The 25,636-nt window shown below is 36.5% G+C and overlaps 1 protein-coding gene and 1 pseudogene across 13 annotated transcripts in view; both read left to right on the top strand.

The window, feature by feature from the left end:
* EYA1 (EYA transcriptional coactivator and phosphatase 1) overlaps positions 1-25,636 on the top strand; it is a 460,645-nt gene that overhangs the window by 208,697 nt on the left and 226,312 nt on the right. The window lies entirely within an intron of this gene.
* Positions 569-3,773, top strand: LOC107976334 (trafficking protein particle complex subunit 2-like; annotated as a pseudogene).

The raw sequence follows: 25,636 nt of genomic DNA, 5'->3' as shown, positions 1-25,636 counted from the left end.
AGCTGTTCCTAGTTGGCCATCTTGGAACCACACCTGCATATGCTAATTCTTGAAATGATCTCTTGTGACTTGATATTGGAAGACTAAAAATTTCATAAATCAGAAAAGGTAATTAATGAAGATATGTTCATTTCACCAACAGATAGGTTTTCAGAAGAGGAACCACATAATTATGACCTTCTCTGGTAAAGGTAAAGATATGTAAAAATAGTTTTAAAGAAGAATGTTGATTATGAGGATAATAAATAAGAAAATTTGAAAAAACAAAAATAATTCCCTATAAACCCATGACCAGATTGGTATTTCATATATTTCATATATTTCTTTCTGGCTTTGTGTGTGTACATGTATAATTTACAAATTTGTCTCATATCATAGATAGTTTCATATTCTGCTCTTATTCTTTATTTACTGTATGATATTTTCTCCAATAATTAGTTTCTGAAGATATAATTTTAATTGACAGTATAATATTTAATCCATTCACAGAAAATTTTTAACAAATATTCTTCTACTGTTTATATATTTTGTTTGTTCCATATTTGTTTTTCTATACTTATTGCTGTGATGATGAACATGTGTACATTAGGAATTATTCCAGAAGTGTGGTTACTAAGTCCAAAATCATGTGCCCTTTGAAAGCCTTTTCATACATAGTGCCAAATCATTTTCCAGGACAATCTACCAGTTTATATTCCCATCAGCATTGAATAAAAATATGTATAATTACACTGTACCCTCACAACATTCAAAATATGATCTAAATCCTTCACAATTTAATGGGTGATAATAGTATCGTAGTGTGCATTTCTCTGATAATTAATGTGAATGAATGTTTATTCCTGTTTACTAGCTGTTTGCATTTCTTCTTTTGCATGTTTTTAGTAGTTCATAATCTTTGCTTACTTGGGAAGTCATTTTACGGAAATTAAAAGCATTATAGAAGTGTAATTCCATTTTAGCCCATGCATTTATGGTTATAATTTTGGCTAATTCCAGTATCCACAGATTGCAGTCTCTATCCTGTTAAGGTAATATTTGGGCCTCTTTCTTGTTCCGTTTTTATATACAGGAATACCTCATTTTATTGCACCTGCTTTATTGTGCTTTGCAGATAGTACAGTTTTTATGAATAGAAGGTTTGTGGCAAGCCTGCCTCAAGCTAGTCTATTGGTGCCATTTTCCCAACAGCACATGCTCCCTTTGTGTTTCAGTGTCACATTTTGTTAATTCTTCTGATATTTCAATCATTTTCATCATTGTTGTATCTGTTATGATAATCTGTAATTTTTGATCTCTGATTGTAAAGGTTCTGGGGCACCACAAACCATGCCCATATAAGACAATGAACTTAATTGATAAATGTATGTGTTCTGACTACTCCACTTACCACCCGCTCTCCCATCTTCCTTGCTTTCCTCAGGCCTCCCTATTCCCTGAGACACAACAATATTCAAATTAGGTCAGTTAATAACCCTACAATGGCCTCTAAGTGTTCAACTGAAAGGAGAGCCACAAGCCTTTCACTTTTAGTCAAAAGCTAGGAATGATTTAGCTTAATGAGGAAAGCATGTTGAAAACTAAGACAGGCCAAAAGTAGGCCTCTTGTGCCAAATGGTTAGCCAAGTTGTTAATCCAAAAGAAAAGTCCTTGAAGTAAATTACAAGTGTTACTTCAGTGAACACATGAATGATAAGAAAACAAAACAGCCTATTGCTGATATGGAGAGAGTTGTAGTGGTCTGGGTAGAAAATCAAACTAGCTACAACATTCCCTTAAGCCAAAGTCTACTGTAGAACAAGGCCCTAACTCTCTTCAATTATCTGAAGACTGGCAGAGGTGAGGAAACTGTAGAAGAAAAGTTTGAAGCTAACAGACATTGGTTCCTGAGGTTAACATAAAAGTGTAGGGTGAAGCAAGCGCTCAGCAGAAGATGCAGTAAGTTTCCAGAACTTCTGCAGCAAGTTTCCAGAAGATCTAGCTAAGATCATTGATGAAGGTGCCTACACTAAACAACAGAGTTTCAATATAAACAAAAGTCTTCTTGTGGAAGAAGATGCCATCCAGGACTTTCACAGCTAAAGAGAAGTCAATGCCTGGTTTCAAAGCTTCAAAGGTCAGGCTGACTCTCTGGTTAGGGGCTGATGCAGCCAGTGAATTTAAGTTGAATCCATTGTTCATTTCCCATTCTGAAAATCTCAGGGCTCTCAAGGATGATGCTAAATCTGCACTGCCCGTGCTGTCTATAAATGGAACAATAAAGCCTAGATGATAAAACATCTGTCCATGCTATGGTTTTTTAAATATTTTAAGCCCAGTGTTGAGACCTACTACTCGGGAAACAAGATTCCCTTTTTCTAAAACAAAAATTACTGTTCATTGAAATGCTCCCAGTCACTCAAGAGCTCTGGTGGAGATGTACAAGGAGATTACTGTTGTTTTCATGCCTGCCAACACAGCTTCCATTCTGCAGCCCGTGGATCAAGGAGTAATTTCAACTTTCAAGTCTTGTTATTGGCTGAATACACCAAGTGTGAGTCTCAGTTGTGGGAACTGACTTTGTTACAATGTTGTCTCACTGCAGGAGCCATATATTGAAGACAATGTCTGGAAGCTTCCACTTTGTAATTATTGGCCACCATGATAATCCAGTTTTTGAAATGGAGTTTTTTCCCAGCTGGGAAAGTAGAATCCAAAGACAACCGTCATTACCCATAGCTCATGCTGTTTGCAACCTCATAGATAACATGTGGCTGTCGAAAAACACGTACTTGAAAACTGTGGACAAGTGCAACAAGTGTTTTCTGTCGGTATTCGTAATTCCAGGGCACATAAATTTTTTTATTATGTTTCATGACATAAGGCAAGAAGATGGAATAAAGAACTACTTTACTGATGTTTAGCATTTACACATAAAGTTTGCAATGAATCCATTTTATGAACCCAGCTCTCCTATTTGATCATATGCATTTGACAGAAAAGTTCAGTTTCTTAGGAAACACTTTTTAAGTGGAATGTAGAAAAATTCCAAAACAAATGATGTCACCTCAATGGAGTATACTCAGGAATGTGAACGTTGTAAGTAACTTGATTAAATAGCCTGGAAAATTTTTTAAAAACTATTTTTCACAAAGCTATAGCTGCCATAGATAATGATTCCTCTGATGCATCTAGGCAAAGTACACTGAAAACCATCTGGACAGCAGTCACTGTTCTAGATGCCATTAAGAACATTTGTGATTCCTAGGAGATCAAAATATAAACATTAACAGGAGTTTGGGAAAAGCTGATTCCAGCCCTCCATGGGTAAGTTGGAGGAGTTCAAGACTTCAGGGGAGGAAGTAACTGTGAATGTGGTGGAAATAGGAAGAGAAATAGAATTAGAGTGGATCCTCAAGATGTGACTGAATTGCTACAATCTTACGATAAAATTTGAACAGATGAGGAGTTGCTTCTTATGGATGAGCCAAGAAAGTGGTTTCTTGAGAGGGAATCCACTCTTATTGAAGATGCCATGAACATTATTGAAATGACAGCAAAGTATTTAGAATATTACATCAGCTTAGTTGAGAAAACAGAGGCAGGTTTGAGAAGATTGTCTTTAATTTTGCGAGAAGTCCTATTGTGCATGAAAGGCTCTTAAATACAAAAAATTAGCCAGGCATGGTGGCATGCGCCTGTAGTACCAGCTACTCGGGAGGCTGAGGCAGGAGAATAGTTTGAACCTGGAAGGCGTAGGTTGCAGTGAGCCGAGATCATGCCACCGCACTGCAGCCTGGGCAATGGAGCGAGACTCCGTTACCTAAAAAAAAAAAAAAAAAAAAAAAAGCTCTTTTTTTTGTTTTTATTATACTTTAAGTTTTAGGGTACATGTGCGCATTGTGCAGGTTAGTTACATATGTATACATGTGCCATGCTGGTGCGCTGCACCCACTAACTCGTCATCTAGCATTAGGTATATCTCCCAATGTTATCCCTCCCCCCTCCCCCCTCCCCACCACAGTCCCCAGAGTGTGATATTCCCCTTCCTGTGTCCATGTGATCTCATTGTTCAATTCCCACCTATGAGTGAGAATATGCGGTGTTTGGTTTTTTGTTCTTGCGATAGTTTACTGAGAATGATGGTTTCCAGTTTCATCCATGTCCCTACAAAGGACATGAACTCATCATTTTTTATGGCTGCATAGTATTCCATGGTGTATATGTGCCACATTTTCTTAAACAGCTTTGCATTCCATGCTACAGAGAAATCTTTTGGAAAGGAAGAGTCAATTGATGTGGCAAACTTTATTGTTGTCTTATTTTAAGGAATTGCCACAGCCATCCCAACCTTCAGCAACTTCCATCCTGATCAGTCAGTAGCCATCAACACTGGGGCAAGACTTTTCACAACCAAAAGACTTGCTGAATGATCAGATAGTTATTTGCACTTTTTAGAAATAAAGTATTTTTAATTGAGGTGTGTACATTGTATTATTAGACATAATGCTTTTACAAACTTAATAGACTACAGTGTTAACTTTTATATGCATTGGGAAACAAAAAATTTTGTGTGACTTGCTTTATTGCAATATTCAGTTTTATTGCTGTGATCTGGAATCAAATTTTCACTATTTCTGAAATATGCCTGTATTAGCATTCAGTGGCAATGAATTATCAAAACTTAAATCAATATAATTAGATAGAAATTTTAAAATAAATATGAACTGCACAAAACATCAATCTGAAAAGTTTAGAGGTGCAAACAACTAGGGATGGTTGAGAATAAATGCTGTTCTACTGTGTGGTAATGTCAGTCATTGTGAAGTAAGTAGCACTAATGAAAAGATTAGATGTCTGAGATTCCTGGAGCATACGTGGAGAAGGCTTTTGAAGAGGTAGTTCTGGCTTTTGCAGACTTTACCAATGCCTATATTTCAGACTAAAAAAAATAGATTAGGAATGGTGATAGGTAGCCATTTAGTAGAAGTCTAAGGCAAGATGTATTTGGATTGATTAAAAGTTGAGAAAGCTGAAGACCCCAAAGAGGAGGAAGGTCTGGGGTGAGTGATAAAAGATAAAGAGAGTTATCGTCTTTTTTGATGGAGGAAGCATAAAAGTTGGGCCCATCACTAATTATATATATAGATTATCAATAATGAGATTTCAGAGCATGACAGTTCTGCTAACTTCAAAGCAATGTAGGAGCTACTTGGCATTTTTTTAGTTTTGCTGGACATATAGTGGTTGCTCAGTGCCTGTTAATTGAGATTGCAGGATAACTAAGCTGCTACTTAAAGATAAGCCACAAGTAATATGGGCAGGAGCATTTTATAAAGACCTAGTAAATTATAATGTGAAATATTTTAGCATTGCTTTCAACTTCTGAAAGTCTCAGACAAATAGACAGTAATGCTAAGATCAATCATAACTGCAGTGGTTCACTCTGAACCTAATGGCCAAAGACATTAGGCAGATCTGAGTTGCAGAGGTGCAACCAGAAATAACTACCAATCCTGAAAATAGCAGCTGTTGCAATAATTCAAAAGATGATTTTTAACATTTATGCCAAGTGTGAATTGCTGTTCACTTGTCTTCTTATTGAAATTTGCAACTCAACAAGAAATACAAAGCAAAATTTTATCATCATATGCTTCAATAGTGGAATTTCTTGAGGTAACGGATATTATGGTTGTAATAGTCCATTTTCACACTGCTATAAAGATACTACCCAGGACTGGGTAATTTTAAACAGAGGAGATTTAATTGACTCACACAGAGGAGATTTAATTGACTCACAGTTCTGCATGGCTTGGGGGGCCTCAGGAAACTTACAGGGCAGAAGGGGAAGCAGTCACCTTCTTCACAGCAGGAGATAATGAGCGTGTGAAGGCGGAACTGTCAAACTCATAAAACCATCAGGTCTCATGAGCACTCACTCACTATCATGAGAACATCATGGGGTAATTGTATCATGAGAACATCACCCCAATGATACAATTACCTCCTACCAGGACCCGCCCTCAACACCTGGGGATTATGGAGATTATAATTCAAGATGAGATTTGGGCGGGAACACAACCAAAGCATATCAATGGTGTTTTAAAAATAATTTGAACTTGAGGGCATGTGAATGTTCAATAAATAATATTGCAAAATATGTATTTAAATGTTTCATACAGTTCTGAAGGCTTTTCATAAATAAAGCCAAATGTTTTAAAAATATATATATTTACCAAGTCCTTATGTCTGAAACTGGCATAGTTCAGGCCTATTTGTTTCAATCAACTGTAGTCTGCTAGTTTATTATTCTAGAGAAGAAGTGAGCAAAATAAGAGTAGAAAGGAGGTTACGATGTAAGACAAAGGCCTGTATAACTCATACCTTTGTTAATTTATGAAAAGTTTAGAATGAGCCAGGTGTGGTGGCTCACACCTGTAATCCCAACACTTTGGGAGGCCGAGGTGGGTGTGGTGGTGGGTGCCTGTAGTCCCAGCTACTCAGTAGGCTGAGGCAGGAGAATGAGTGAACCCGGGAGGCGGAGCTTGCAGTGAGCCAAGATGGTGCCACTGCACACTCCAGCCTGGGCGACAGAGTGAGACTCAGTCTCAAAAAACAAAACAAGACAAAAAAGTTTGGAATGATTTGTGAAGACAACACAAATCAAAGTCCCAATATGAAATACACATATAGAAAGTGAGATCCTAAATAATATTAATAACATTACTTTTAAAAAATCAGTTCCTATTGCTTACCTTCTTACTGTCACTAGGTATCAAGCCAGACAAAAATGTTATTTTGTCTTCAGGATACACTAAAGGTAAGTCTACTTTTGCATTTTACTTAACCGATAGTTTTTATTCAAAATAATAAAATAATTATTGGATAGTTAGTCTTTGATTATCTGTTACTCTAAAGTCTCCATTTCAGCTACCAATTTCAACTTCTATTAAATCACTAGTGAAAGTATAAAATCCAATCTCTTTGCTAGCAAAACTCATTCAGTATAGTAATAGTAGTAAAAGAGGTAATATGGAATGGGAGTTTTAAAAAGAATGAGGATGGATGATGAAGGTAAATTTTTAACAGCTGAACTCAGCCAAACTCTAGAAGCAGATTCAAAATTTCTCAACGCACACATACACACTAAAAAATAAAATAAAATAACATAACACAAAGCAATACAAAAGGTATTCTACTAGTGGCAATGTAAAAAAATTGGGCAAATTATCTTGTGAAAACTCAGAGAGTTTTTTGATAGGGTCTGATTTGAGTTCCACTTCTCTCCGATTTCACACATGGTTTGAATTAACATCTCTAGCTGTTGGAAAAAAAATATTACATTTTAGGATTTCATTTAAAACTGCATAGTTTCCACAAATAGGTTGGTAATGGCCATCTTGAGGAATATTTTTCTAAAGATAGTTTTAATATCACTACCTCCCACGAAGTGAAATCTGGTCGATGGTGTAGACAGTTCAAATCCAACTTCAGTGGTTAGGAGTGTGGTCCCTTTATATGTTTATAAGTTCAGATATAAAATTCTGGCTAATTCTAACCCCTCAGTGTAGGCTTGGTGCTATATCAGATACCTGCTGTATGCAAGAAGTACATACGGATGCTCAGTCACTTGGTACCAAGTTAGTGCTCCTCTCATCCTGGTACCAAATCATTCCAACCTAAGATGAGCCCTGAGTGGCAGCATCTCCTGTCCTTACGTCTTAATTTGACTTAGTTGACTAAATCCTCAATACTGTCTGCTACATTTTTAGTGCCAAAATCTATCCACTTAAAACCTTTCTAGGTCACCATCTCTGCCCCCTTTCAGTCTATTGTCTAGTGTTCTGTTCCTGCCAAACAGTAACTTCATTTGTGGTTCCACTTTCTGAAAGCCCTAGAATGAATCTTCTTGTTGCTGTCTTTTCTATATCTGTGTCCCCACATGTCTTTCTTTAGAAGAGTGAGTGCCCACTTTTACTCATGTTAAGATTCAATTCTGACTTATCCTGGTCATGAACCACTTTTGCTTTGTTAGAAAGGAATATTGGGTCTTGTTTTCTGGCTTTGAGAAGAACTCATTTTATGTACACTGGTCACCTAAGTTGCAGTAAATTAATTGGATAGAGTTTATCTGTGCATAGGTGGGTAAATAAACACAAATATGATTTATACTTCTTCTTAGGAACAAATGGCTGTGGCAAACCAACCATTCACTCAGTCGGTAGATCTTTATAGGAAACAGTGGTGTCACATATTCAGGAATCCAGATCACAGAAGATTTTGACCTCAAATTATTATGTGTCTGGCCTTTCTAGAGAAAACAAATAGTTAAGTTCATTGGTATTTGTAGAAATGCTTTAGAAAGCTGTCTGCTTGCTCACTAACACTTTAGCTTTCCTAATGTTATTTAAAATTCTGTTTTGCATAAGGGCAAAACTTAAATTACATGTTAAGATATCTTCTACCAAGGGTCTCAGAAGTTGGAGGCTTTAAGGGTGGACCCAGCTGGGCTTACAGTAATATCATTCAGTGGCATGTCAGGGCAAACACTAAATATGCAAGGCCAATGTAATATGGGGAGTGGGTGTGAGAGAATTATTCTTGGAAATGTGAGTTTTCTTTGAATCAGTGTTGTAGAGGCCTGTGTATAGTCATTATAGCACTGTCCTCTTGCAGATGCAGATTAGGTATTAAAAATAATTCTGCCTGTAATCCCAGCACTTTGGGAGGCCAAGGAGGGTGGATCACCTGAGGCCAGGGGTTCAAGACCATCCTGGCCAACATAGCGAAACCCTGTCTCTACTGAAAATACAAAAATTAGCCAGGCGTGATGGCACATGCTTTACCCAAGTGGCTAAGGCACAATAATTGCTTGAATCTGGGAGACAGAGGTTGCAGTGAGCCAAGATTGTGCCACTGCGCTCCAGCCTGGGCAACAGAGCAAGACTCTATCCCCCCACCCCGCCAAAAAAATCCATTTTCTTCAAATCTCTGAAATCCTAATCTGTCTCTGCCATAGATTTTTTTCCAGCTAGACATTGTAGAACTGTTGACCAATCATCCCACTCCACATAATATTGGGATATTGGGGTGGAGAGGCAGTGGGTTATTCATCATCATCTTTCTGTCCTGGACCATTTACTCGAACTTGTATTTTAATACCTAGCCATGACATTCTTCTGTTGTTTTTTCTGTGTGTGTTGCAGATTCTGCTATAAGTAGTGCTTCTAAAATAGTCTTGTTGATAGCCAGTTTGTTGATAATGTTTGCTGTATGGTGTATTAATTCTCATTAGTTGAGAGTATGTAATACAGTCCCCTGTAATAGTTCTCATTTTGTTGTGAGTGTAAATCATGGGGAAATAAAAAGTGACCTGTAATACACATAAAGAAAAGTATATCAGAGATAAAATGTTATGACTTCAGTATTGACCAGGACATGATAAATAGGGGACACATGTTCCCACTGTGTGTATTAACTCTGTGATTTTGGTCAAGTAAGCTCAAGTATCTCAGTTTGCTTGTTTGTAAATCGTTATGGTAGTAACATCAACACATAGTGGTATTATAAAGACGAATTGAGTTAATGCATATGAAACCCATAGCAAAGTACCTGCCATAATACCTAAGTTCATGCTCAATAGAACATAAATTGAGAATCTGCAAATTCAGAAGTTTTGATGGATGCCAGAAAAAGTTTGACTTTCAGAATCAATACAACTGTCTGTTAATTGATCCACATTATATTATAGTCATCCTGAGATAAAGAAGCAGAATCAGAAACTGCCTACAGCTTATGGATTTCTGAGTTACAGGCTGAGATACTTTCTAGTTCAACTTGGAGAAGGGCACATGCATAAATGTTATGACAGCAAATACAAACAAGAAAATAAGATTCCATTATCTAGGAATCTTGTTTTCTAAGAAGCAGTTCACTTGCCCCCAGATTCAAATGTCTTGAAAAGAAAAGATCCATTTCCCACAGGACCCATTGATTAATTGTTCAGTCCAGTCCTCAGAGAGCTATTGGAAGAATTAAAAGAGATGTTATGGGTGAAGAGTTTAGTGCATTGCCTTACTTATACTAAGAACTAAATAACTATTAACTATTAGTTTATCTAACTTTGTCCTCATTCACAACTTATAAGTGGGATATTATCTTAGTCTTCTTAGACTATTATAACAAAATACCATAAAATAGGTGGCTTAAACAGCAGAAATTTATTTCTGACAGTTCTGGAAGCTGGCAAGTTCAAGATCACGGTGCAGGCAGATTGGTGTCTGGGAGGACCTGCTTCTGTGCTTGTAGATAGCTGTCTTCTCACTGTATCCTCCCATGGCCTTTCCTAGGTGTGTGTTCTCAGAAAGAGAGATATCTCATGTCTCTTTTTCTTTTTTATAAGTGAATTAATTCCGTAATGAGGGCCCTGACCTCATGACATAATCTAATTATCTCCCAAAGACCCCACTTCTAAATACCATTGCACTGGAGATTAAAGTTATAATGTACAAATTTTGAGAAAATCACAAATATTAAATCCATAAAAGCTATATTATTATACCTCATTAAATATTTAAAAACAGGGACATGAACAAATGCATTTACTTGTCCATCATCCCATAGTTAACAAGTAGAGAAACTGGGTTTTGAATCAAGAAATGTCCAATTTATGAACCAATATTCTTTATTTTTATATACCATACTATGTTGCTTGAAAGCTTCAGTAGGGCTATTCTAGCATTAGTCTTGGTAATGCTCATTTGGTATTTCAGTTTTATTTCTATGGGAGACAGATAGAAATTAGACTTCCAGTCTGATTGGGGTTGGGGTGAGTTTTTTTGGTTTGTTTGTCTGGTGATTTTTTGAGATGGAGTTTCACTCTGTCACTCAGGCTGGAGTGCAGTGGTGTGCTCACAGCTCACTGCAGCCTCAAACTCCTGGACTCAAGCAATTCTCCCACCTCAGCCTCCTGAGTAGCTGGGATTACAGGCTTCAGCCATCATGCTGGTCAACTGGGGTGGTTTTAATTGTCTTATTTATGTAAGTGACTCAAAAGCAGATTATAGGTGTATCTGTATTAGTCATTCTGTTTGCATATGTACAGTGTTCATGTCTTATGAAATCGCCTGTTTATGACTATTACGTTACAATTTCTCAAATCATTCAATCCCTAAATCTTGGGATTTCCTTTGTTTCTTTTCATTCCTTTGTGCACATATACTTGGGTCTATTTTTGTGCTTATCAGTGGTTTTGATGAATGCCAGAAAAAGTTTGACTTTCATAATCAATACAATTTGCTCTGTAAAATGGCCCACATACAGATTTAGGTGGATTTCTTCTTAAGCATATGTGTGTCCATAGGGGGATATCCTTACTTTTCTCTCTCTACCTTTAGGTATCTTAATAAGATTTTTCACCGCATCGACTTAGTTCTTCTTTCTTTCTATCACTCTCTCAGTGTCTTTCTCTTCTTGGGCAACTTTATCTGTCTGTTTTACCATTGTTAGCTGCAAGTTAAAACCCCACAATTCAAAAATTTGTATCTCTAATGACACACAGGTAGATATTTCCAATGGGAACTTGACGTATGGGCTCCAAGTTCATATCCAGATGCCCACTGGACACCTTATACCCACTGGATATTCCACATTTTAGATCCCAGTAGTTCTGAACCTGAACTCAGCACTTCCATCCCTGAATGTTTTGCATGTTTGGTCTTCCCCATCTCAAAAAATGGGCCATCCTGACATAGCTGCCCAAGTCTTAGAGCTTTGTCATCCTGTACTCTCTCACCCATTTCCCATGTCTAATTAGTTAAGTCATATAAAGACTTCCTCCTAACCTCCTCTTGATTGCACCTCTTGTCTTTATTTTGACCAGCCCTGCCCATGTTGTTCAAAGAGCTTCCAAGTGATTTTTCCATCACTACTGCCAGAATGATCTTTCTAAAGCACAAAACTGCTCATGTCATGCCCCTATCACAAAACCTGCCAATGGCTGTCCATAGCTTTAAATATAAAACTCAAACTCGTTAGCTTAGCACATAGGGCCTTTTGTGATTTGGCTTCTGCGTCCAAATCTTCTGACTCCAGCCAGAGCGAGCAGTCCGAATTGTGTTGCGTCACACCTCCATTATTTTCATAGGCTATTTTCATTTGCCTCAGATGACTTTCTTCTGTTTCTCCTTAATAGAAAATGTCCACTAGCACGTCAAAGTCCCACACAAGTATCTCTACCTCTAGAAGTCATCTTTGCTTTGGCTTATCTAGTCTTTAAAAATAATTATTATTTTTAGTTAATAGGTGTTAGTTAATAGCTAACACCTATTGAGCATTTAATATATGCCAGGCCGCAGTCTAGGTGTTTTAAGTGTCTGAACACATTTATTGCTCATAATTACCCTGTAGTCTGTGTGTGTTCATTATCAGAGCTAAGTCCCACAGCTAGTTGAGTAGAAGAGCTGAGAGTCTGACTGCTGATTAAGCACAACTCTACTTACCATACTTCCTTTAGTACCTGTAGGTGCTTGGTGAATGTTTGTGGAATGAATGACTGAGCAGTCTTGCAACTGAGTTAATATCATTAGGAGAAGGATTGACCCAGACCATTAAGCTTTACAACTCTACTTCCATGCCACTAACACCAGAATGAATGGTAAGCCAAATAATGCCATGAATGGCGGAAATTATGGAGGAGCCCAATGAGTGTTTATTGAATAAATTAATTAGAAAATATGAATCTACCCTAAAGTACAGGTCCCATAATCATGCTCAGACATTTAACAGTTCTTAGGGTGCTTCCTGGGACACCAGCTGGTTGCACAACATCCCAACCTGTACATAACTGTCAAACCCCAGGTTAGAACTGCAGCTCCTAAGTTTCTTTCCATACCCCCTTTACCCCCACCTCCAACTTATAGTGACTGGGGAACTACTTGATTACAATCCTTCCCATTCACTGGAAACCAAACAAACTCAATGAGTCAAGCAGCAAATTACAATGGATCAGGGAACTTGATAGATGGCACTGAGTAAGAGTTATGGCTAGGTGGTCAAGCATTTTGGGTTCTAGTCCCAGCTTTGGTGCCACTTCATCTTGTAAGCAGGAAAAAAGGTTTTAACATTTCTGAGATTCAGCTTTACACAATCATCTGGGCCTTTACTGGCCTAGGTGGTTCAATGACTGAATAGGGCCCCCCATATCAAAATCTCTGACCTCATATTTGGGTCCCTGCTTGGTTTGCTCCTTGCTACCTGATGGTAGGTAGCCTGGCTGCTCAAGTTCTGGTATAACCTGACTACTTGAGTTTCACTTGCTGCCTGCTCTGGCCAATTCTTATCTCAGGATTTTTCTCCCAGATACCAGATCTATGAACTGCTGTGACCTGTCAGATCCACAAAGACATTCTCCAAACCTCCGTACACAGATCTGGCACCTGTAAGGTTTGCCAACTTGCCATCTAAGCAGCAGCTAGAGATCTTTCTCCTGATCTTCTCTGTCTGCCTGGAGCTTTTCACAGTGGCATTGCCTGTCTCAGTCGTGTTCTTGTATGTGCCATAGTTACTCCGGCTTCTCCGGGGCCCTCCACTTGGAAGCTCCTTCCTTTCTCTCCATCTGCTCACACTCTCCACATTTCAGGCATCACTGTAACCCTCACATGCTTCATGAAGGCATCACCTATCATTTCGTCTGCACTGGTCAACCCTGACAGCAGTTTCTGCCTGTGCCACTCAGTGTAATCTTATTAAATATTTAAAGTATCTGTAATTCTTCTATGAAATCGTATGATCCTTAGGGACAAGAATTGTAACTTGTGGCATTCTTCAGTGTCCAGCACAATGTTATGTATAGGGTAGTAGGTGTTTGAATTTATTTACTTCATTATTTATCTAGGTTATTTATTATATATAAATATATTATATACATTAATTAATTCACTGAAGACCATTTGATTGTGATCAAGTTAGTTGGTTATCATTCTGTATTCAATGTATTTGTTTTCTTGTCTTCCAAAGGCCATTCTTAGCACACCAGAGTAATTGCAAATTTCTCTTGTTATTCTTGGGAAAGAAAATATAAATTAAAGGCAATTTTGTTCTATTTTTGTTTATTGTTTTTGGGTGAGAATTAACAAGATGGTAAGGAATTCATCTAGGACGTATAAGTCCGTGGAGATTTGGGAGGTCACTTCTTGATACCCTTGAGTATCCAAAGTAGTTTTCAGTGGTTTCTGGAACTCTTCATGCATGACCCATTCAGAATAGATATTTTGTCAAGATCCTTTCAGATCCCTGATCTAAATATTTTTAATGTGTCACAAATTTTAAATATCCCCAAGTAATCATTCTTTAATACTTTGATTCTCAAATTGAATGTCATATTCCTCTTGGTTTTATTATCTATCAAAAGTTGTTTTTCCAACTGCTTGTCTCTTGGTATAGAACTCCTATGTCATTTTTTTTTCAATATGTAGTCTCTTCAGATCATCTGGTACTGTTTGTCAACAGTCATTCAATTTTCATTTTCTAGCCCTGTGGACTAGGTGGTGTATATATAATTTTACTTCATTTTTCACTAACTTGCAAATAAAATTTGTTGGGCTTTTGTTAAACTGGAATAGTTTAATTTGTTTCAGTCTTCTAAATATGCTCAGCATCTCTATTTTAGAGCATGATTTACCTTAACGTTAAATTTCTCTTAAAAAGTAATAATAATAATATACCACATGAAATGCCTATATAATATTAAGCTGTGTACATGTCAAATAATGCATATGACATTATTTAATCCCATAGAAAACTTAAGAGCTATGTGTGACCTGACACATTTTAGAGATGGACAAAACTGAGGCATAGAGGCTGATCTTTGGGTTCCTGGTTATAAAGAGGGCATCAGGAAAAGCTAGAATTTGAACTCTGCTCTTTCTAACACAGTACATTGATTTTTCAGCAGACGAGATAAATAATGAAAATGATTACTTGAATCTGCCATGAATGAATTTTTAAAAAATTGTGCCAAGAATGAAACTGTTGAAAAATAAAAGAAATTCTGACTTAAATAACAGCTTTTCTTCAAACTAATGGACAAAAAATGAAAAATTTAGTGGCTTAATATATACATATACTTTTATACAGATAATTATATGTAGGCAAACTATGTATATCTATAAAAGATATATAATATATAAACAAGATGGAGATATATATATATATATGTAGATATACACACACACCTGGAACTAAGAATAATATAAAAGCATGCATGTCCTACTTAGAATTATAATACCCAGGAATGCAGTAAAGATGAAATATAAATGTCTCTAACATCATCATACTGTTTATTGAAATAGTTTACAAAAAGGAAATAACATGATTCATTTTAAAGTCCCCCTAATGAGAGATACTGTGCTTGAAGCAGGATGACCTTTCCTTTATTAGTGTGAATTTACCTTCCAGGCAAACATTTTTCAATCAACACTGATTTGCATATAATTTATCAAGAGAGAAGAAGTGCAAAATAATTTTGTTTAAAGATTTCTCTTTGTTTTAAGTGTCATTAGCAGTTCTGACTAATCCGATTTTTACAATCTCATCAGGCGCTTTTAGAAAATCTCTCTGAACTCATCTGGAGGATGCATTTATTCCTAAGTGTCCTATATTGCATTACAGCACAGCGGAGAGGCGCAGTCCGCTGCAGATGTTTATGTGAAATGCAGTTAACACTCTGCCAATTTAGTTTTTATAGGGACACAATCAATTTTTATTCATTTAAAAACCAGAATGCTTTCTTTTATTGTGTGCAGCCTCTCCTGATTATACAGCTAAACAAATTATTTCTCTGTTTGTACTAAATGGTACTATTGCGGAAAGGCAATGGCATGGTATAAGTATACCATATATACATCAGACAAGTAAATAATGATTCTCTCTTCGGGTATGTTCCTTGGAATGGGTTATTTGAAACAATTTTTTTTAGTTTTACTTACTGTAAATACACATAAATGGAAAGTGAATCTTGCATTGTGTAGTCAATGGGATATGCTATCTGATTTGGCATTTTAATAGAGTTTTATAGTTTATAGGTGACTTTTATGTACATTATGTCATATCATTTAAGATGCTTAGGTTCTATTGTTCAGACTTTGGAATATTGAGGCCTTTCCATTCTTCTTCAAAAAGATTCCTGTAGCTCTATAGGTTCATGTGCTACAATTTTAAAATGCATCATTGAATGTCAGTATTCTTGACAATATGTAGCAAAATATTTAAAGGACCAAAATTAAAATGATATTGGTGATAAAGGAGAAATAAATTTGTATATTTAAATCCTTTAAAATTCATCGTGTTCAAGTTTAATGGAACCTCATAACAATGGAGTGGAGAAACATTACCAAAATTGGCACTGTAGACCACTATCCTTATCAGACTCTTAGTGTATTTGAATCCATCCAACATTGAAGTAGTTTGAATATTGCCAAGAGAAGGCTCTGAATCAGGACATTTTCTTGGGAGTTGATAGAGGCTAGAGAGCCTCTCCGTGAAATTGTGTAGATCCCCTTTATAGGGTAACACTAAATATATTCTTTTAAATTATGCTTATATAGAGTTCCATATGTTTGAGATTTAAGCAGCATGGGAAATACCATAGACATGGTTAAGGAAAAGTAGAAAAAACTCTATAAACAGCCTTCTGCTTTATCTTAATAGCTCCTCTTCCCCCCAACCCAGAATTCTTAATTAAGTGGTACGATCATTTCCATATATATTTTTATCCCGAAGACAAACCTTTATTTTAGAGCTCACTTTCATTTAGTTTATATTTCAGTAGATAATTTTAAAAATTAAAAGGAAAAATAAATATATTTATATATGAATCAATTTATTTATCCAGTAAAACATTATGATACCCTTGTATCACTATATGTTAGCTCTGCCCTCAAGAAGCTCAGAGTTCACTTTGGTAGCAAAGGTTAAACATCATCATGACAAACAATAAAAGCGGATTATAAGTTTAGTATTGCAATGTAAGAGATTCCACGGGGCAGCTGTCATTATGGATCATGTGTGTGTAATCATAATAAATGGAGTGAGTCCAGAGAAGAACCACTGTGAGCTGGAGAAATCTAAGAAGGTTTCCCAGAACCTTGAATGATGGATAGGAGTTGGATAGATAGAAAGCATAAATCTGGACAAATTGACTTACTTACTTAAAAGATGCATTTGCCCATTTTCAGAACTGCGTATTTTTTTGAGTCTATAAAAGGAAACCATGTAGGTGTGTGCAATATGTGTGTGTGTGTGTACATATGTATGCATAGTATATGTGTGTATGCACATATATATGTCTGTGAGTGTACACAGATTTATTTTACATAAATGGTGCTTGGCTTGGTAAAATTGCTGTATGAAAACTTGTATTCCCTCCCGTAAGTAGGGAGGCATTTTAGCTTTTAATTGAACACACACTTTTTCTAAAAATTACACTTAGATCTTTTATTTTGTTTTATTATTCAGATTCGATAAAAACCTTTTGAATCATCTATCCCTAACTATCAATTTATTTATCCCTAACTATCAATAAACAATTCACATTTGCCTGTGTGGTTAGGTAGAAGCTGAACAACTTTACAGTTAAAATGTATGACATTCCTGGTGAAGTATTTCAGCCATACTTTTGAAGGACCTTGTTTCCTTGGGAGACTTCTATCTTCTATGTAACCTCTAATTTTTCTTTTTACAAGAAGTCTGTTATTTTTCTTGTTTTTTACCAAGCAAACCAATGTCAATAGGTTTTTGGAGTTAAATTGATGCCATAGCTTATCTAATTGTATAAAGCTTTCCTTCTTCAACAATCCTTTTATCACTGAGGTAATGTGTAAAGAATGTCCTTTGAGTGACAGGTTTACAGAAAACTGAGATACTTTATTCTATCAATTAAGAATATTTCATCATTGCATTTATGAAGGAAACATTGGCGTCCCTATATGTGTAAAATTGTATGCTGGATACTGAAGCATGTCATTTCTCAACATTTCAACTTGCAACTACAATAATGTCTAGAAAGTTATTAGTCTCATCAAGGGTAGGTAACCAGCATGTAAATATTTAAATATACCTTTAGTAATAATTTCATCCTTCAGATGATTAGGCAAACAGAATCTTAGAGTTATCTTTAATTCTGCTTCTCCTTTCACACCTCACATCCAATCCATTAGCAAAATCAGTTGGCTCTACCCACAAAACACATCATGAATTGGCCATTCTCTGGAACTCCACCGCTGCAACTCTGGTGCAAGCCACTATCTTTCTTCAATTGAGCTACTGATGTAGCCTCTTAACTGCCTGCTCCATCTGCTTTAGCTGAATGTCTACAGCCAGAAGTGTTTCCACTGAAATACAAATCAGATCTTGTCACTCCTCTGTCGAGAATCCTCCGTGGCTTCTCACTTGTCACTCAGAGTAACAGCCAGTGGCCTTCAGGATGCTGAATGATCTGGCCCCTGCGACCTCAGCAGTCACCTCCTCCTCTTCGCCCCTCTCCAACCCTGATTCAGACAGGTTGGCCTCTCTGCTGTTCTCAGACCACCAGTCACACCCGTACTCAGGACCTTTGCAATTGACACTCCTGCACTTATGATGTTCTTTCTCCCTGAAATCCCCATGGATTGTTATGTTCCCTGTTTCTGGTCTTTGCTAACTTAGTACTTCCTTGGTAAGACTTAATTTGCCTAAGCCACTATTTAAATTGCAGCTCACTAAGCTCTCCCGGGAAACTATGGTCTATTGTGCTGATTGTCATGTGATGGACTGGACATTTTCCTCATTTCTTCTGAACGTAAGCTCTGTGAGAGCAGAATTTATGTCTGTTTAATTTAAAATCATTCATGTTATATGAGAGTATATGATTATCTTTAGTAAATTCCTGATACTGAAATATTCTGACATCCTAAAAGAAGCTAGAAAGTCCTGAAATGTTTATGTTCTTTTTTCTTTTCAAATCTTTCTCCTTACCTTTTCCTATGTGCAAAACACTGTTATTTTCTAGAGACCAAAGATCTGTGAAAATGTTAAGTTGTAAGGAAAAAATTGTAAATATATACCTTTCATACTTCCAGAAGCTATAGTAGTTGAAACTAAAGGTGTGTGTCATCTGTGTAGGGTTCCTGAGTGTGGGCAGTTTGGTATTTGACCACATGGCTGAGGCATCCTAGTAGTAGCCTGTGTCTCTTTAAACCTTTGTTTCACATGCTTCCTGAAACAGAGAAGGTATGCACTTCTAGTTTTAAAAGCCTTATTACCAGGTACCAGTCAATATTCCAGAGTAAAGAATAATATAAGTTAAAAAGCATCTACAGCAACTTAAAATGGAAACTTGGAATAGTACCATGGTGGTTTGTACAATGTCTCATTGTCTTCTTTTGGTCTTTGTTTAGTCCATCAGTCTTGCTGGTTCCACTCATTTGAATAATTTACTCAAAGGCATCTGTTAGGGCTGCATTGTATTCCCCTCAAAATTGATATATTGAAGTCCTCCCCTCCCCAGTACTTCAGAATACAACTGTATTTGAAAAGAGATTCTTTAAAGAGACATTTAAGGTAAAATTAGGTCATATGGGTGAGTCCTGATCCAATATAACTGTGTCCTCATAAAAAGAGAAGATTAGGACACAGTCATGCCCAAGCACAAAGGAAAGACAATGTGAGGACATGGGGAAGGCGACCATCTGTAAGCCAAGGAGAGAGGCTCCAGAAGAAACCAAAGATGCCTTGATCTTGGACTTTTGAAGCCTTCAGAACTGTGAGAAACACATTTCTGTTGTTTAAGCTGTCCTGGCTAACTAATATAGCACTCTTAAAGAAAGCCACACTAGTCCTATTTAATATAGCATTCTTGAAGAAAGGATATATAGTAGTCATATACTCTTTCTTTTTAAAAGCTAGCTCTGAAAGCAAACTGCATTTGATATTCTTGTTAGGCAGAGGTTAGGCAAACAAAGCTTAGATTCTAAAATGCAATTGTTTATTGTGACCCTTTACATCCTTGTGTAGAGCATTGCTCTAGGTTCTATGCATACAAATAAGCAAAAACAGAACAGAAACATGCTTCTTAACCATAAGAGGCTTGTTATCTATTTAGGACAGCAAAATATGTATAGTTCACAAAATAAGTATAAAAAGAAGTTCAGAGAAGGAAGCAACCAAGAGACATTCCAGTGATAGCTAAGGAAAATCTTGAAAATCTTGTGTAACTGAGACTAGTGGAGTAGTCAGAATTGTATTCCATGCAATATAAATAGCAGAAATGTGGACCCTGGGATAACCTAGGATGCATGAGTAGATCAGGCTATCCAAATGGAAGGGACCCATCTTGACAGATTGCCAAATTTAGGCTTCATAAAGTAATCATAGGGGAGCCTGTGAAGGTTATGATTAGGTGGATGAAATATGCAAAGTAATACCTTTGGAAAAACAATGTGATACCAATGTATAGAGTGACTTTAGAGGATGGGGGAGATTGTGTAAAGAGGATGCCCTGTGGAGTCTATTTCAGTAACACAGACTAATACTTCCCTAAGTCTTATCTTGAGTTTCCTTAAAAGAAGACTTTCCTCAAAAAGAAGGGAGGAATGGTTAAAGAAATTTGGAAAATACTGGTGGGTAGTGTCTTCTTGGAGAAGGCACAATGTCAGTTAGCATATTTTAAAGACCCTAGCAATTCTGTTTCCTATACATGTCTAATCCTGGGACTTGTTCTTTTGTTTTTCTTTTTTTGAAGAGGGAGGGTATCAGGGACTAGGCAGAGTAATGCCTCTAAGTATTTCACAGAGTTAGTCATCTACAGAAGAGTGACATTAGGAATTTCTAGTCCAGGCTTGTGGGCCCAGACTGGAGTGGTGGCAAAAGGAAAGCAAAAGAAAGTATTGTTTCAAGAAACATTTTAAAAAACAGAGTGAGTTGATGTGATTTTTCCATAGGTCATGTGAGAGAGATGCTCACTGAATATACTTACAGGAAGGGAGACAGAGAGATTACTCTTCTCCCCTAACCAGATATAAATGTGGGAATCAAGGACTATATCTTATTTCCTTTCTCTTTCTCTTTGCACTTAACAGAGGACTGAGAACATGATTATACTCAACAAATAGGTATTAATAGATTTCTTGTGTAGTAGCTGAGTTAATACCAGGGAGAGGTTTATTTAAGACATTACGGTCTAGGACATCTATAGCCGTCAAACATAGACTAAAAAATCCCTCTTATATCCTAGAAAGTTGGGTGTCTACCTTGACTCTACAAAGGACTTATCCACTTAATTAAAGCCAAGCTGTCTTGTTCCATGTTCTTAGGCCCTGTAGTGGTTTTTTTTTTTTTTTTTTTCTCCTTTCTAGAGTCTTCCAATTTATTTCCAACTACCTGTGTTTCGGTTGCCCCTTATCTTCTCCCACATCACCTTTTGGCTTTGGTCTTAAAGTGACTTAGGTAGCTTTTGACTTTGCACCATAAAGCAACTTCATTCTTACCCTCTGGCTTCTTCATTTCTGGCTACTTGGGGAACCTTTACAGCACCCACCCCCATTGGTTTCAGGGATAACACCCCCTTGGCCAGCATCCCAGATGGGCTGGCTCCAGCCTCCCATAAAGGAATCAATTATTTACCACAGGTTATTTCTAGACATGACTCAACTGGATGTTCATATCCCAGACCAGAAGTGATGATGCAGGGCACTGTCCTAAAGATGATCAATTCATGACTTCCAACTTACTCTTAGCTCGCCTCTTTTTCAAGATTCTCATGTTGGTTCCCCAGGATTCCTTTTCCTAATTTACTCTATTGTCCTGCTGGATTCTCAGGATAATCTTTGTACTCAAGTATAGCGAACAGATTGTAAACTCAAATGTCAGCTCTGCCACTGACTGTGTGTGTGTGACTCTGGGTAGTGTATTTACCTCCTCTGAACATAAGTCTTCTGCAACTGTAACATGAAGATAAAAATGGTTATTTTTTTCTTAATGATATCTTCTTTGTGGTTATGGGAAAGATCAAATGAGATATTACACATAAAGGATTTAGCAGAGTGGTTGGCACATAAGTCTTTAATAAAGGCAAGCTATTACTGGACTTTTCATAGAAGATGAAACCTGTGAATTAAAGTTTTTACTATAGGGCTAATACATTTTAAATAAAATATCTTTCAAATTTATACAGTGGCTCTGGCTATACTAACAAAGCCTTGCTTGATAGGTGTTTGTAAGTTATTTTTACTAGCACTAATTTACTTGCATTTTAAAGTAAGTTTATATATAGACTTATTCCTAAGATTCTACTTTCATAACTAATTCTCACAGAGGACTTGACTGTATCCATAATGCCAAAGTTAAGCTACAGGTAGTTTTTGTTCAAATTATCAAAGAACTTCATTTGACAAGGCTTAACAATGCTGTATTTATAGTTCATCTTTTATATCAACAGGAATAATATAATCATAGTGCTACCTGTCCTCTTTATTCAAAATCAGGTAGGAAATCAGAAATGCTATCTGGAAATACACAAGTCCCTTTTATATGAAATAGAATGACAGATTCTGGGCTCATAACCTCTGTCTCTCTATTTAATACATATTTTTTGAGGACCTAATATTTATTGAGCACCTACTCTGAGTAAGCCTTTGTTTTTCTATCTGTAACATTTGAACAATTCATCATATTAGGTAAGTGGTTTTTGACAAAAATCTGTTTCATACTGGAATTGATTTCTGTGCTGCTTTTTCAGCCGCAAGATACTTCTATATTTCTCTTATTATCAAGGTGCCTACCAATGTAGTATATTATTATAATTTGACCTAAATTATCTAAAATACAAGGATTTTTATTTTAGAGGTGTATTTAGCAACATTCTTAAAAATATAATTTTTTTGAAATCAACTTAATTGTGTGCTTGAGTGATTAGACATCTTTTATCATTTATTAAAATGAAAGTGATTTTTGTTACATTTAGATGCAATTTATTAGTTAAAATCTGATAGGTCTGCACTATAAATCTGTAAAATATTTTCTACTTCTTCAATGAAGTAAGTATCCAAATTCATTTGCTAATTTTGATGCTTTTAAGAAAACAAAGGTCATGTTTGGAAAACGAAGACTCAGGATAAATTATATATTCTAATGAATTTGGCAATATGAGGCATTGCATTTAAATTATTTTGAACTGATTTTTTCTCCTATAGAAGGTGACCAAATACTTCCATCAAGGGGTCTTATACCAATAACTCACTTTCAAGATCTGTTTTCCTGGGCCTCTCTGCAGACAGGAGTGAAGGCCTCTGGGGTATTCAGGTTCAATGAAGCCTACTTGAATAATTGTTGAAAATAAACACCCCTAGGAAGTATGGAAAAGGTGAATAGTAATAAAATGTTATTAAACTTAGAGATTTCAGCTTTCTCTCTTGTTTCTCCTGGCATTTTTCAAAGGAAATGCCACAATGACTCTGAGGTTTTTTAAGTCACATGCTGAACTTGCAATAGTATTAAAAGGAAAGCCATTGTGAAATAGAAAAAGAAAAGAGCAGTTAGGACACTTTAATGAACACTTGAATGCACCTCAAATGAAAAACAGATGTTCCTTGTTAAATTTAACAGCGTTTCTTATTCAGATTGAGGTAACTAGACAGCCAGTGGGGTAGAATTGGCTATAGCAGGATCTTGTTCTAGGAAAGTTTGTGTATTTCATGGTGCTCTGTACAGAGTATTTCCCCTGGTTTTTTATGCATTTTGTTAAAAGGGAGGCATTTGAAAGTTTCAGCCTTGAAGATTGATCTTATTCATGTATTTTGCATTACAATTTTTTGGTATAATGGAAGTTGGATACATTTTAAACTCATGAGATTGTTTTAGTTTTGTAATAGTTGCATAAATCTTATTCTGACATTTTATTAGGTTTTTACAAAATGCATCATTGCCACACAACAACATAGGTTGGTAGCATTGTTTTAAAGCATCAACTGATGCTTTACTTACTTTTTACTAATGCTCTCCTCCCCCAAAAAAACATGCTTATCCATACTTCTTCATAACTTCTCCCCCAAACAAAATAACGTTAACCAAAGCACTCTCTGGGCAATCTATTCCAGTCCATCAATCAGTAATACTTTCTCCTATAAGACAAAAAATTGCTTCTTATGGCAACTTAACCATTCAATGGAAACATAGTCAGGAGCCAATGCAGACTCACCCATATGCCTCGTTCCAGGCTCACCCATATGAAAATATTAATTATATTACTGATTCATCTCTTTTTTTTTTTTTTGAGACAAGGTCTCTCTCTGTCCCCCAGGCTTAGTGTAATGGCGCCATCACTGCTCACTGCAGCCTCGACCTCCCAGGCTCAAGCAACCCTTCCACCACATCAGGCTAATTTTTTATTTTTTGTAGAAATAGGGTTTTTGCTATATTGCCCAAGATAGTCTTGAACTCCTGGACTCAAGCAATCCTCCCACTTCAGCCTCCCCAAGTGCTGGGATTACAGGCATGAGCCACCTACTTGGCCTACTGCTCCATCTCTAATAATTTTTGAGATGCACTAGCCTTCCCTGTTTTTTTGTTTTTCAGCATATATGTTGAACTAACTGGCATTCTGTTTATTAACACATTATTGATTTTTAAGTCAGTGACCTCACTAGGCGTTATATAAGGCATAAAAGGTGACATGATCTTAGCCCACAATGAGGTGAGAGAAGTAGGTAATTTATTCAGCAGCCTTCAATGAGGCAATGGTAGAAATACTAATAATACAGACTATGGTCTGCTACTCTGAATGGACTTTCCTTAAGTGTTCCATCTCTCTTTATTTCTGCATATATTTTGGTTTGATGCCTGGGACATTTATTCTCTCTTGTTTTTAATTGTTATCATTTAAAAGGAAAACCCATAAAACAAAACTACAACCAGGTCATTAAGCAGCAGGGGAGTCGATATAATAAGCTAACCAAACATAGGGAGGAAGGCTCCACAAGCTGATGCAGCTAAGCAGGGCTTGCCTCGTGTAAACTCCCATCTGAAGCAACAGCAAGGCCAACCAACATCAATATCCAAAAAGAGAAGGGAAAAACATGAAAAATTGCGATGTTTCAAGAGAACAAAAATTGTAGCTCCAAAATCATTGCTAAGTTTAGATCAGTCACACGGAAGAGGAAAACCGCAAGACAGTGCTTCAAAGCAGACCAGCTTCATACTCTGTTAGAAATCACCTATATCTCACAAGTTGTTACCATGATTTATACTACTGTACAAGCTATCTTATGCAAATTTTGGGTCATGGCTTCAAATTTCTCATTCTGAGTCTTCTGCCTGCTTTTTATTTCTCATCTTCTTTAGGAATCTTTAGGGTTAATGCGTAAATTCTGTGTTTTAAGTAAGAAAACTTTAGTCATACATAAAAAGCCATTTTTCTTAAAAGCAACTCTTTATTTCAGAACAAAGCAACTAATAACAAAGAGTTCAACCACTGTAACATTAAAGGAGGTTAGATTTGGGAATTTATATTTCTAATTTATAAAGCAAAATTGTAAGTCATCAATCTTTGATATTATAATAGTTTTTGAGTAAACTAGATCTCTATTTTGCAAACCTGGTGATTTAAATATTAAGGAGAGGGTCTAAA

Source organism: Pan troglodytes, chromosome 7 (genome assembly GCF_028858775.2).
Source record: "Pan troglodytes isolate AG18354 chromosome 7, NHGRI_mPanTro3-v2.0_pri, whole genome shotgun sequence".
NCBI lineage: Eukaryota > Metazoa > Chordata > Mammalia > Primates > Hominidae > Pan > Pan troglodytes.
Note: the sequence above shows the minus strand (reverse complement) of the source record. Positions and strands in the feature narration are given on the sequence as shown.